Here is a 12,585-nt window from a genome sequence, read left to right on the forward strand (position 1 = left end):
GTAACATCAGGTTTTCCCACTACACTAAAAAAATGTAAGGTTGAAATAAAGACAAAAGTGTTATCTTATTAATACTTTGATAATTTTTATCATTATCGCTTACAGCACACGTTAAAAAATATTTAAACCGATGCATCGACACATCCCTGGTTTGTAACATTTGTTGCACAGATTGCTGTACGCGATGATTATTATATAAATATTAGTTAGAGTTAGGTAGAGTATAAATATTTACATAAAAGAAATTATAACTGATTTTATTTTAGACAAAAAAAATTGTTTAGTATTTCAAATTATTTATCTTTTTAAAAAAGATTTTTATTTTACTCCTCTCTGCTTTTTTCTTAAAAAAATTGCGCAGACAGGAAAAAATATAAGCACTTTGTACCGCCCTGGATTGAACCTACCTTAAAGATAGTTTAAAAAATAATAACAAAATATTAATTATCTGAAAGCTAAATTTATATTTTTATAAATGAATATTATATTCCTAGCAATTTATCAATAATATATAAAATTAATAAAAATAGAAAGGACAGATGCCGGAATTCCCGCCTTTTTTTGACAGTTGCTCGTCGCGCAGTCAAGCGCTAGCACGCGTTGCACGTATTTATAAATAAATATTTGTTTATTTGTTTTAGTGGTGTGTATGTCAAATTGATCTAAATCTTAATTATATTGTGTCAGTTGTGTCAGTGATAATAGAAATTTACAACTCTCGTCTCCCATTTGTGTACGATTAGATATCATATCGACATACATATTTGTCATAATTTTCAATTTAGTGTCAATATTTCATAAAATATACAGAAATTATTGTGTCAGTGTTACAATTTGAAAGATATAATAATAAATTTATAATTTCATTTCAGAGTTCTTCGAAAATTTGGAATAATATATATTTTAAGAAATTGGTATGTTGTTATGTTCAAATTAGAAAAAGAGTTATAAAGGATTAAAAAAATTCATTTAAATAAAGTCGGCAATATTGCATCTAAGATAGTAGTACATAATGATATCATTTAATAAGACTGATAACGTTGATAACACAAGTATTACTTTTATATTTGACTCAATTAATTCAAACAATATACATTTATTATTTTGTATTATTCTTAAAGACTATTAATATTATGGAATCCCAAATACATTTTTTGAAACTCCAAATAACATTCTGCTATCTAGTGTATTCATTTTTTTATAATCGATTTCCAAATAATACGAAGAATAATAAATTAAAATTCTTAATATATTTTTATAGTTTAATTCCACACTTAGAAGGAAAAATAGTTTTTTAGAAAATTTATAACTAAATTTACATAGCGGGATTGCGACTAGGACGGTTTCTAAGAGCGCGGATTCGAATCCCGCAAGTTTTCCAAAGTAAATCGGAAAATAAACAAAAACTACGATAATGCATTTAACCCTTTAGTCCTTGATCTCACTTATATTAAACTAAAAAGTAAAAAAAAATCGATTCGCGTGGGCACCGATTATTCGCATCGCAGCCTTGTACAATAGTACATCTCGATAGGCGTATGCGGTATCGTAGCCTGTAGGTGGAAGGTCACTATGCGGGACCGATTGTTTACAATCTAGACAATAGAAGAAATGTAAATTAATTTAAAGTTTATAGGTAAAATTATATCGAAAATTTAAATTATATACGATTTTACAAGTTAAATATAATCGATATGTAATTTGATTGAATGCGTGTTATTTTAAGTGAATTGTCATGTCCGAATATATTATAAAACATTTCAGCATAAAGGTTTGAAAAAACGCTTAATGGTTACTTATTCTTTCTGATATGCATATTATATTCTGATATTCTTTCTAAAAAAAAATAATAGGAAATAAACATTTTACTCTTTCACCTCGTCCACTAACAGCGACCTCTTCATACATGCTCTCCGGGGAGTCCTCATGCTTTTAACGTGACCTTCCTCCAGTATCATTGGTATTGTGTTATGTATGATACTTTCATCACTCATTCGTTTGACGTGCCCAAACCAGCTGATGTCGTTCTTCTTCATTCTCACCGTGACATCCTCGCTAGTTCCTGCAACTCTATCTCTCATTGCGGATTCTATCAGCAACAATGAACTCTGTTATACTTAATTTATTAATTACACACTGCAAAAAATGTTTGCTTTAAAAATATTGTAGGAAATAAATTCAAAAATATTACTAAATAAAATTTTATTTGACCTTAAAATAATAATTAAAAAAAATATTCTGCACCAATTCGATTAAAACGATCTTCACATCTCAAGTTCACTATACTCTTACTAAAAGTATACAAAGAGATCGCTGACTCAGCAAATTATAAGTGGATATCGTTAAGATTACAATCAAAATAGGTTCATTATAAAATGAAACATTTCTTTTATAAAATAAGCAAATTATTTTAAGATTTAATTTTTTCTAATATTTTATTTAATCTAGTCAGTTTTGTTATGCCAACATTAATTAACCTTGAATGTACTCGATAAAAAATACTACCGCAGTTTTTTTTTACTATGTTTTTTTTATTATAACATTCTTAGGAAGTGTAAATTTAAATCGCCTTAGGTGCTGTGGACAATGGTATTTAGAATATTAATGTTTGTATATGTAAATTGAATAATTGGGTTTTTGTAACACCACGAATTACTATGAAGGTGAGAGTGATATATCACTAGATTTTTTCTGTAGATATAAACATTATTTTTGAGAAGATAATGGTTATATATTTTTAGGGTTCCGTCGCCTTATAAAATTCTAAAGGATAGATAGGCCCGTGGGCCTGTAATTATAAAATTTGGCAAGAATTAAGAACTTACAATACAAATAAAGGAAACATCGGGAACGGAAATACATATAATATATGTGAACATATAAATTTTCCTTTCCTATACATATCATTGAAAAAAATACAGAAACAATCTATCATTTTCAATCATTTTATTAAAAAATACATACAGTACTTTTAGAGAACGTTGAATATAATTTGAACTTAGCGGGACTCGAACCTGCACTCGAACCTCCTCCTTTTATACGCTTTAAAAATGTTTAAATACCATATACATACAGTGTATAGAATAAATAGATCACGCATTCAACACTACAAACTCTCACATACTCGTATGATTCACTCTCGTCTCGTACAAGCTCTCTCTCAGCGTAAGCTTTGAACACCGCAAATGGCTTGTCGTTAAATTCTAAACGTCTACAAACAAACGGAAGTTACGAGTTCATATTGCATCATTTATTTTATGTTTTATTTTAATATATTATTATATTATTTATGTAAGATAGTTATTACATTTTTTATTAGTTTTACGAACCTAAAGTACATATTTTTTAGCTTCACGCTGCATTAGGATCCCAGGTTCCCTCTGTATGCACTCCTATTCCGCACATAGAGGTGAAGATGTAGAGAATCTAAATACCTAGAACACTATCCGCCGATTTCTGGACTCCTTGCGTGTTAATTGGTGGAATTAAACGCCGCGGTTTCTCTCGTTACCAGAACGAGAAAACTGGCTCAATTGCAATATAATTGTGTTTTTGCATAATATTACGTGGAATATAAAAAAATATATTATGGTTATAAAATCTTGTATTTTATAAAATAAATATTTTAGTCATTTGTGAAGTAAGTAGGTACTTTAGTGGGTAAAAACGAATAGAATTGACGAGTGGAGTTAATCACTTGGATAACTTTACTAAGAATAAATTATATAAATATAAGGCTAGTCGTGGCAGGCTTTGGATTCGATTCCCACTAGAGAAATTAAGTATTTAATATCATTCCAACACAATATCTCCAGAATTGAACAGAAAATGGGGAGCGGAGTGTCTATACACTAGGTTTCTGCTACATCGTGAAGCTGATAAAAACATATAAATACTTTTTTATAGTAGTACCACTTAACTGACAGTATAGAATACAAGTTTTAAGAGCATTATAAACCGCAGTTAACCACAAGCAAGTTAAACATTTCTGATTGAGCTTTATTGTTTACATATAATCTAATGGAGGAAAACCTCAACCTCAAGTTATTCGAAGAATTATTATAACGAACAAAAATACTAATAAAAATATATTCGTTTTAATGTATTTTTTATATGTATTTAGTTTTGCTTTAAAGACATACCTACGTCTAGTCGTGCCACAGGAGCGCAGGAATGAAGTAATTAAAATATTTATTACTTTCATTTGTTCCCTCTGGTGTCGATGTAAAGCGTGGCGTTGAGTACCACCACTCAACACGTTATGCCTCCAGAATTCGGCAAAAAAATGGAGAACAAGTGTCTTAACACTAGGTTCCCTCTGCCTACACTGCTGTGATACATAGTGAAGCTACAAAAGAAAGTTTAATAAAACTTATATTCACATTAAAATCAAATAAAATCTCATCCGCGTTATTCTAGTACAGCCCGATCTAAAATAAGCTTAAGTACAAAATGTTAGCTAATCTTAGTCCCCTCTAACACTCCCCCCATTACGTACAGTTCTAAACAGCTCGCGGTTGCGTGTATGTCACATGCTAGTACCAAGGGCTGACATCATCAGAAAGCTCGATGAAGCTTTATTTATAACTTGGAAAGTTCCTTTGTGTGTGAAATTCTATTAGGGACTTTGGTAATATTTTACATGGATGTACCTAGCTAGGGATGTTCCTTATCTAAACTTTATTATTATTATTTTATGTTCCATAAAATCCTTAAGTTCATCAATCCTTAAATTCCTTAGTCCCCACTAAGACGTAATGGGGGATCATTACGTACAATTCCAAACAACTTGCGGTTGCCTATATGTCACATGCTGGTACCAAGGGCTGACATCATCAGAAAGCTCGATGAAGCTTTGTTTATAACTTGGAAAGTTCCTTTGTGTGTGAAATTCTATTAGAGACTTTGGTAATATTTTACATGGATGTACCTAGCTAGGGATGTTCCTTATCTTACTTAATTATTATTATTTTATGTTCCATAAAATTCTTAAGTTCATCAATCCTTAAATTTCTTAGTCCCCACTAAGACGTAATGGGGGATCATTACGTACAATTCCAAACAACTTGCGGTTGCCTATATGTCACATGTTGGTATCAAGAGCTGACATCATCAGAAAGCTTTATAAACTTTTACTTTTAGCTTGGAAAGTTCATTTCTGCGCAAAATTCTATTAGAGACTTTGGTAATATTTTAAATTGTTCTAGCTAGCTAGGGATGTTCCTAATAGCAAATTGTAGGAATGGTAGAGAAATAAGTCTCTACCATAAGGTTTCCTAGGGTTTCCCTTGAGGTATCAGTAGGTACACCACTGAAATAAATATTTAACTTAGCTCCTAGTAATCGAACCCATAACTGTTAAAATGCATTTAACATAAATATCTGTTAATATCGATTTACGGAGGGACCAGGAGTTCGAACTATAAATTTTAGAAAGAATTGTAAATTGTGTAAATCAGGCCGTCGTAGCCCAAGAGAATAATCTGAGACTGTAAATTCGACGGTTGTGGATTCGATTTCAACTGGAGAGAATGGAGTGTTTTAACAATAGGTTCCGTCGGCCTACCCTGCTATGTGTGAAGTAAAGTGTGAAACTCTTAAAAACTTATAAAACGACAACCCTAACACCTTACTGGAAATGCTAACGGCAATAAAAATAAACATGTGAATATTATTTATTATGAAACATGTCTATAGGAATTTATGACCGACGGTTTTTAATAAAATTATTATCATTATGCAATATTAGTTGTAATTTTAAAGCCGTCGTGGCGCAGTGGTCCAAGTTATCCGCTACGGTTGTGGGTTCGATACCCGTTCCAGGGAATTAATTATTATTTATTAATATTTTCATTTCTTCGTTCTGGTAAAAAAAACTAAGCGAGGCGTTGAGGTCTGCAAATCAATACTCAATGCCTCGAAAATTCGACGCAAAATAGGGAACGGAGTGTCTTAACACTAGTATATCTGCTATATGCGCGAAATATGAAGAGATGCCACTGAACGTAAATATGTAAAATATTTATCTCTCCATTTTTGCAGTTTTAAATTGGTATAAATCTTTACATGGAACATTCTTCATTCTCAAGGTCAAGGTCCTTTATTCATAAAGACAGTTAATATATAGCCTCTTATTCGTATATATATTTTTATATTCATATATTATATTTATTACTAGCGACCCCCGCGGCTTCGCCCGCTTGAACTACATGATTAGCCATTTAATAAACAGAATTGACTGACATTCAAATGTGTTGATGTCAAGGAATAATTTAATTTACTCGTTCAGAAACATCCTTAAATATTAATTCGTTGATTTGTTAAATAAGAATATATACAAACAAATACAGGACAAAAATGTATGTATTTGAAATTAAAATAGAAAGTCATATTGTTGTCCTTAAAACCTGCTTAATCTTAAAATTGCGTGCAGACATCAGATAGATTGCATTCTTATATCATTGTTCATTTAAAAAAATACTTCCTACACAGATATTAATAACATAAATAAATAGTACTGTAAGAAACGTATTAGAATTTCGATATGTTACAGTATATAAGAACGTATGGCTTAGTAGTCATAGTACTTGAACTTTCCATGAAGCGAGGATTCAAATCCCTCTACGTTCAAATATTATACGTTTTCCAGAAAAACGTACTTCCTTGTTTCGACGTATTTGTCAAAATCACTAACCCTGGAATTTTTAAACTTATAATACAAATTTCCAAATTCCAAATATTTAAACATTCAATACATTTATTTACAAGACATTCTCTTCAAAGTGCAGTACATGAGCATTGTCTATACACTGAGACAAGTGCGTGTATTGCGACAGCTGTCCCTAATAGCTGATACACAGACAGCCATTTCTACATCCATATATTATGTATGTATGTTATGTATGTAGATAAATGAATCGCGTTAGAATTCATAGTATGTGAGATATGTAGAAAAACACTGTAATATTTGAAGGTTTAATTTATAAACTTTACAAATTTAACTTTGCGTAAATGAGTACATAATTTTTGTATGAAATTAACTACAAATATAAGTTTGTAATGTTTTTTTTTCTATGAAATATCTATAAATTTTCAGTTTTGCCTTAATTTCTTTTGTTAGCGAAACTCGAAAAAGCTTGATTTGTCTGCTGCAAGGAACTGTAGACTTAAATATTTGATATTAATTTCTGCTTGATACCTTCACGCGATCTCTAGATAAAAGATCTTGACAGACGGACTGACGTACAAAATGATATTTGAAGGGTTTCGTTTTTTTTCCTTTCGAGGTACGTACAAAACCCCAAATATAAACAAAAAAGCTTATTTAAGAACATAATTTGAAAGAAATTATTTGAAGCGTGCGATTGTACACGTGACAGGTTGTGGATTCGATTCCCATTCAAGGAAAAAAAAGGAAATATTTAATATCTGTCTATCTATTAGCGAGAGGAATTTCGCCACTCAGCATGCATTGCCTCCAGAATTCGGCGGAAAAGTGGGGAATGGAAATATCTTAATAGACACGGAATGTCTAAACACTAGGTTCCTAATGTCTAAATACTAGATACAACGCGAAGCTAAAAGACATATTTCTTATGACACCTACGCCTGATTTATTTAATGTATTTGTTAAATAAACCACAAAAATAATTTATAACATATCGAATTTACATATGTAAAACAAAAACATTCATAGATTTTTAAATATGATGAAACAAGTAACAGTAAGTAGCTCGTCGTGTCCATTGAGCTGTCCACTCGCTGTGGACGGCATGACAGCGTGACCGTGACAGGTACATAAATATTTAGGGTACCGCCTTTTTGATTTTTACTCTATAGTTTTTACTGTATATTTTAAGCTATATTTTAAACTATTGTAGATATATAAAATCGTTTATAAAATTGTATAGAAATCATTCTGTTTACTAATTCGGTAAGAGAGGTTGGGGGAGACCTCACTTGACCTTCGAAAGCAGTATAAATGATACTATAGGAAGCTCATGTAAAAAGCATAAGGACCCCCCGGAGAGCATGTATGAAGAAGTTGATCATAGTAGACGAGGCGAAAGAGGTTTGGATAGACAGTAACGTTTGGCTCTCCGTTCTCTCTGGATACCCCGCAAGGGAAGCATGAAGCTAACAAAACTTTTTTTTTCGATTTGGTATGCGTGAAGCTATATACATCTATATAAAAGAACTTATATACATTTCACGATATCCCGCAGCAGTTGCAATGTCGATGACAGATGCGGGTTTAATCTTACTTAATTGTAGAGCACCGACTCTACTGTTAAGTAGGTTTAAAAAAATAGTGTATTGGGTTCCATATTGGGTAAATATTATTTATTTCAATGTTTATAAGTCTATTATTACTTATTAAATTATTTACATATACATTAACAATAGTTATATATCTATAAGAAATATATTTAATATTTTAATTTATTCGCTTTGGAGTCGAGGCAAAGGGGGCCGATGAGTCCACACGTAGTTCCTCCAGAATTCGGCGGAAAATGGGGAACGGAGTGTCTTAACAGGTTCCCTTTGCCTACCCTGCTGTGTGCGGGATACAGCGTGAAACGAAATTATATTATATATTTAAACAATATAATTTAAGGTTACTTTCTTTGACATTAAGTCCTAAATAAATAATTTAGTTTTGATTGTATAACCCGAATGTAATGACCTACCTATTTGATTGTTAACATAACTGCAAGAACTTGTATAGGAAATACTTGATAAGATAGCGCCATTGATAAATTCTTAGGCAAATATTTAAGCAAATATACTTAGTCGAGTTTAAGTGTTTTTTTGCAATAAATTGTTATAAATCGTATAATATACAATTTCTTTAAGATTCATCATTGGAAACTGGTCAAGAGGCGCGGGTTCAAATCCCGCTACGTTATTTTTTTTATACGTTTCTATTTATAGTTAAAGTATTTTTCTTTCCTAAATGTGGAATAATATTTTGAAAATGTAAAAATATTCATATAATCTTTACGAATCGTATGTATTTTTATCAAAAAACTAAAAGAGCTAGTGACGCAACACTCTATTTTTTTAATATAGTTAATTTTGAAATATTGCTTGTTGATTGCGTAACTCCACGCCGGTTTCGTTTAACCAAAGAAATCATCTGTATTATAAATTTAAATATTCCTTACTGGAATGTTAAGCTACAACCATTACACTTAGCCAGGCACGTCCCGACTGCGCTACGACGGTATTACCATATTTATTATTTATCGGTTAGTTATTTCTTAGTAACACATTTAAACATAATTTAATTTTAATATTTAAAATATAACTAACTTAAATATCAATCAACTTTAGGCTGCTAAAAAAAATCAAATTCACGCTGTATCCCGCATATAGCAGGGTAGAGGAGGCAGAGGCAGAGGGAATCTAGTGTTAAGGCACTTCGTTTTCTACTATTCGCTGAATTTTTCGAACGATTACGTGTTGAGTGGCGGAATTCTACGCTGAGCTTTTCCTTTGGTGCTAGAGTGAAGAAATGAAAGTATTATCTAATATTAGCGACCCTCTTGCGGCTTCGCCCGCTTTAACTACTGGATTATTCATGTAATGTATGTTTGATAAGCACTTAAGATAATGTGAAAATTAATTAAACCCTAATGCAACCCGCATTTTTGTAATTTCAATGAGGATTTTCCAATTGTTCCAATTGATTTTTTAGTAGGTACCGTAATTTAAAATCTGTGCTACCAATCTTTTCAAGTACTTATTAAAATATATTTAGATAGTTTTAGACTATTTTTAGATAGTTAAATGACTATTTTTAAAAGAAATAGAAATTATAAACAAAAACCTACCTACTAATAACTACTACAAAAAATGTGAAACCAAATATATCGCGCTGAAATAATACATTCAACTCCAATTATCCAATACGTGCAAACGCATCTAAATCTTCGTTGCTATAAAGGCAGGCGGGTTTTTTTTTTCGAGCTTGTGGTTAATGCTGAAGGGGGTATTCTGTCCCTGATGAAAAGCAAGCACGACGTGGCTGCCTGTGAGGAAAATTAAATAGAATGCATGGGCCGGGAATCGAACCCGGACCGCCCGCGTGGCAGTCGAGCATTCTACCACTGAACCACCGATGCGTGTAAGGCAGGCGGGCGCGGCGGACGCATGGCGAGTGGCGAGCCGTTTCGCAGCAAGGATTTTTTTGATATTGTAACAACTTCTAAAGTACTTATTAAAATGAAAAACAGTAAAAGACAGCTTTGGTCTACATTAAATGGCCAACGTAACTTATGTACTTATTTATATGCTGAGAGTAAGGGATAAGTGAAACTTGAGTAACATACAGCTGATGTGTCAACGGCGGGATGTGTCAACAATTAAATGCGTTTTTCTGTAAAACTATTCGCAATTTCGAAATATTGTAAAAAACAAATTTTATCTTCGTTTAACGTAGAAAATTAATAAAGTATTTTAAAGGATAAGGATTAATACCATTATGGAAAAATATCCCTCACAATAAAAAATATATTGAAATTATTATTTTTAGACAGAAAAATGATCACTACGCGTTATTCTTAAAAGATACGAATATGCTCTCGCGGACTTTTTTGTAGATCTTATTAAGAGGAACAATACTCCAGTACATTTTTTTCATGTAGTACTTACCATTAGAGCAGCGCATGCGCGAAAGTGTCTCAACGGGTAGGACTTTATACACATTTATCGTATTTATGTTAATTTACATAAGAATGTACAAATAATAAACTATATATAAACCTTCTACGAAAAACACTCGACTTAATGGTGAAGACCGCATCAAAATCCGTTGGGTGGTTTAGAAGAAGAAGAGTTAGAAACAACAGACAGACACGAAAAGCGACTTTGTTTTATAAGATATAGGATAGAATAGGATAGGATTAATTCATTCCCCCGAGCAGGATCGAACCAACAACCATCGCGATATAGTCACACGCTTGTGACCCTACGGCACGACTGGCCTGTAAGTAATGACTTTAATATTTAAAATATAATTAAATTAAAAATAATATAATTTTCAAATATCAATCTATTCTACGCGGCAACTATTGCATACTTATTTATTTACAATCACTTGTATCAAGGAGATTTGTGGTCTCAATTACGAAATTACATATTTAGTGTTATATTATAATACTGTATATTATGTTATTTCGTATTTTATTGTTTTGGGAATTTTTACTTAAAATTGAAAAGTACAAAGACCGGTTAAGTGCGAGTCGGATGCGCCCATCGAGGCTGGTTGTAACAATTTTAGGATAGTAGGGAGGTAGTTCAACAGGAAGTAGAACTTATAAAAGTTAACAAACTTAAGTTTGCATATGTCCCCATGCATATGTCCTCTTTTTGTATGAAATGAAAAAAATACCTTTTCGGTTTATTTCTTTTATTTGTATTGTAAGTTGTCACTTTCTATTAAATTTTATAACTGCACTAAAACTAAGTGTAAGTTTAAAAAAATGTATCATAAATAAGTCGTTTTTTTTTTTAACTTAACTTAACTAGAGCAGGATTAGCTATACACTTGTAACCTGTTTACGGGATTAGTGGTTAATGTCGGAGTTCTTATCAGATCCTATCATTTTTGTGATAGCAGGTGATGATTTAAGCTACATACTGACTGACCAGTTAATAGTTTTATGGTAAAAGTTAAGAATATTGTAAAATAATTGTTACAATATTATTATTATTTGTAGTAATGGTGGTGTAAGGGCACAAGCGTGCGGGCTGTAAACGCAAAAGGTTATGGGTTCGATTCCCACGCGAGGAAATTAAATATTTAATATTTTCATTGCCTCGTTCTAGTAACGAAGCGAAATTCGGCGTTAAGTTTTGCCTCTCAATGTCTTAATGGCATTTCCAGGCCCCTTCCTCGATTTCTACTCATTTTAAAAAATATTGTAATCTTTTCTTAATAGGCCAGGGAAACAAAAATAATTATGTTCATATATGTATGTAAATCAAACCCAAAAACAGTAATGATTCATTTCATTCAAACATTCATTCATTCAAACATTCCAGCGCTTAACAACTGCGATGTGCTGTAAATATGTGAACATTCATATTAAATAATAAATAAAATTACTAGCACTCGTTTAAATAAATATTCCCGTCGCTATGCTATTCTGGATACCTAGAAGCATTTAAATGTCAACACGCTATGAATAAAGAAGTCTACCAGTTCCTAGAATAGTTAAGAGTTTATCATATTAAAGATGGGACTTCAACTAACAGTATTGTATACATTTATGGGTGTAGAAATAGGCGGGCTAGGTGGTCCGTGCCCCCTCGAGTATAATTTGGTGCCCACCCTAGAAATTTTACTAGCAAAAAATTTGCAAAACGTTTCCACAAACATATATGAATAGAGCTAAAGTCCAGAAATTCCTCAGAAAATATTTCTAGATATGCCCATGTAAACGGTGTAATACTGTAAGTAACAGTACTTTATAATCACGTTACTGGTTTATATTAACGTTGATATTATATTAAGTAAATGTTAATAACTTCATAAAATATCAGTTATATCAATAAGTTTTTGCATATTTTAACTTATCA

The sequence above is a fragment of the Heliconius melpomene genome, chromosome 9, assembly GCF_056956725.1.
Source record: "Heliconius melpomene rosina isolate 202511_hmr_F chromosome 9, ASM5695672v1, whole genome shotgun sequence".
NCBI classification, from domain to species: Eukaryota; Metazoa; Arthropoda; class Insecta; order Lepidoptera; family Nymphalidae; genus Heliconius; species Heliconius melpomene.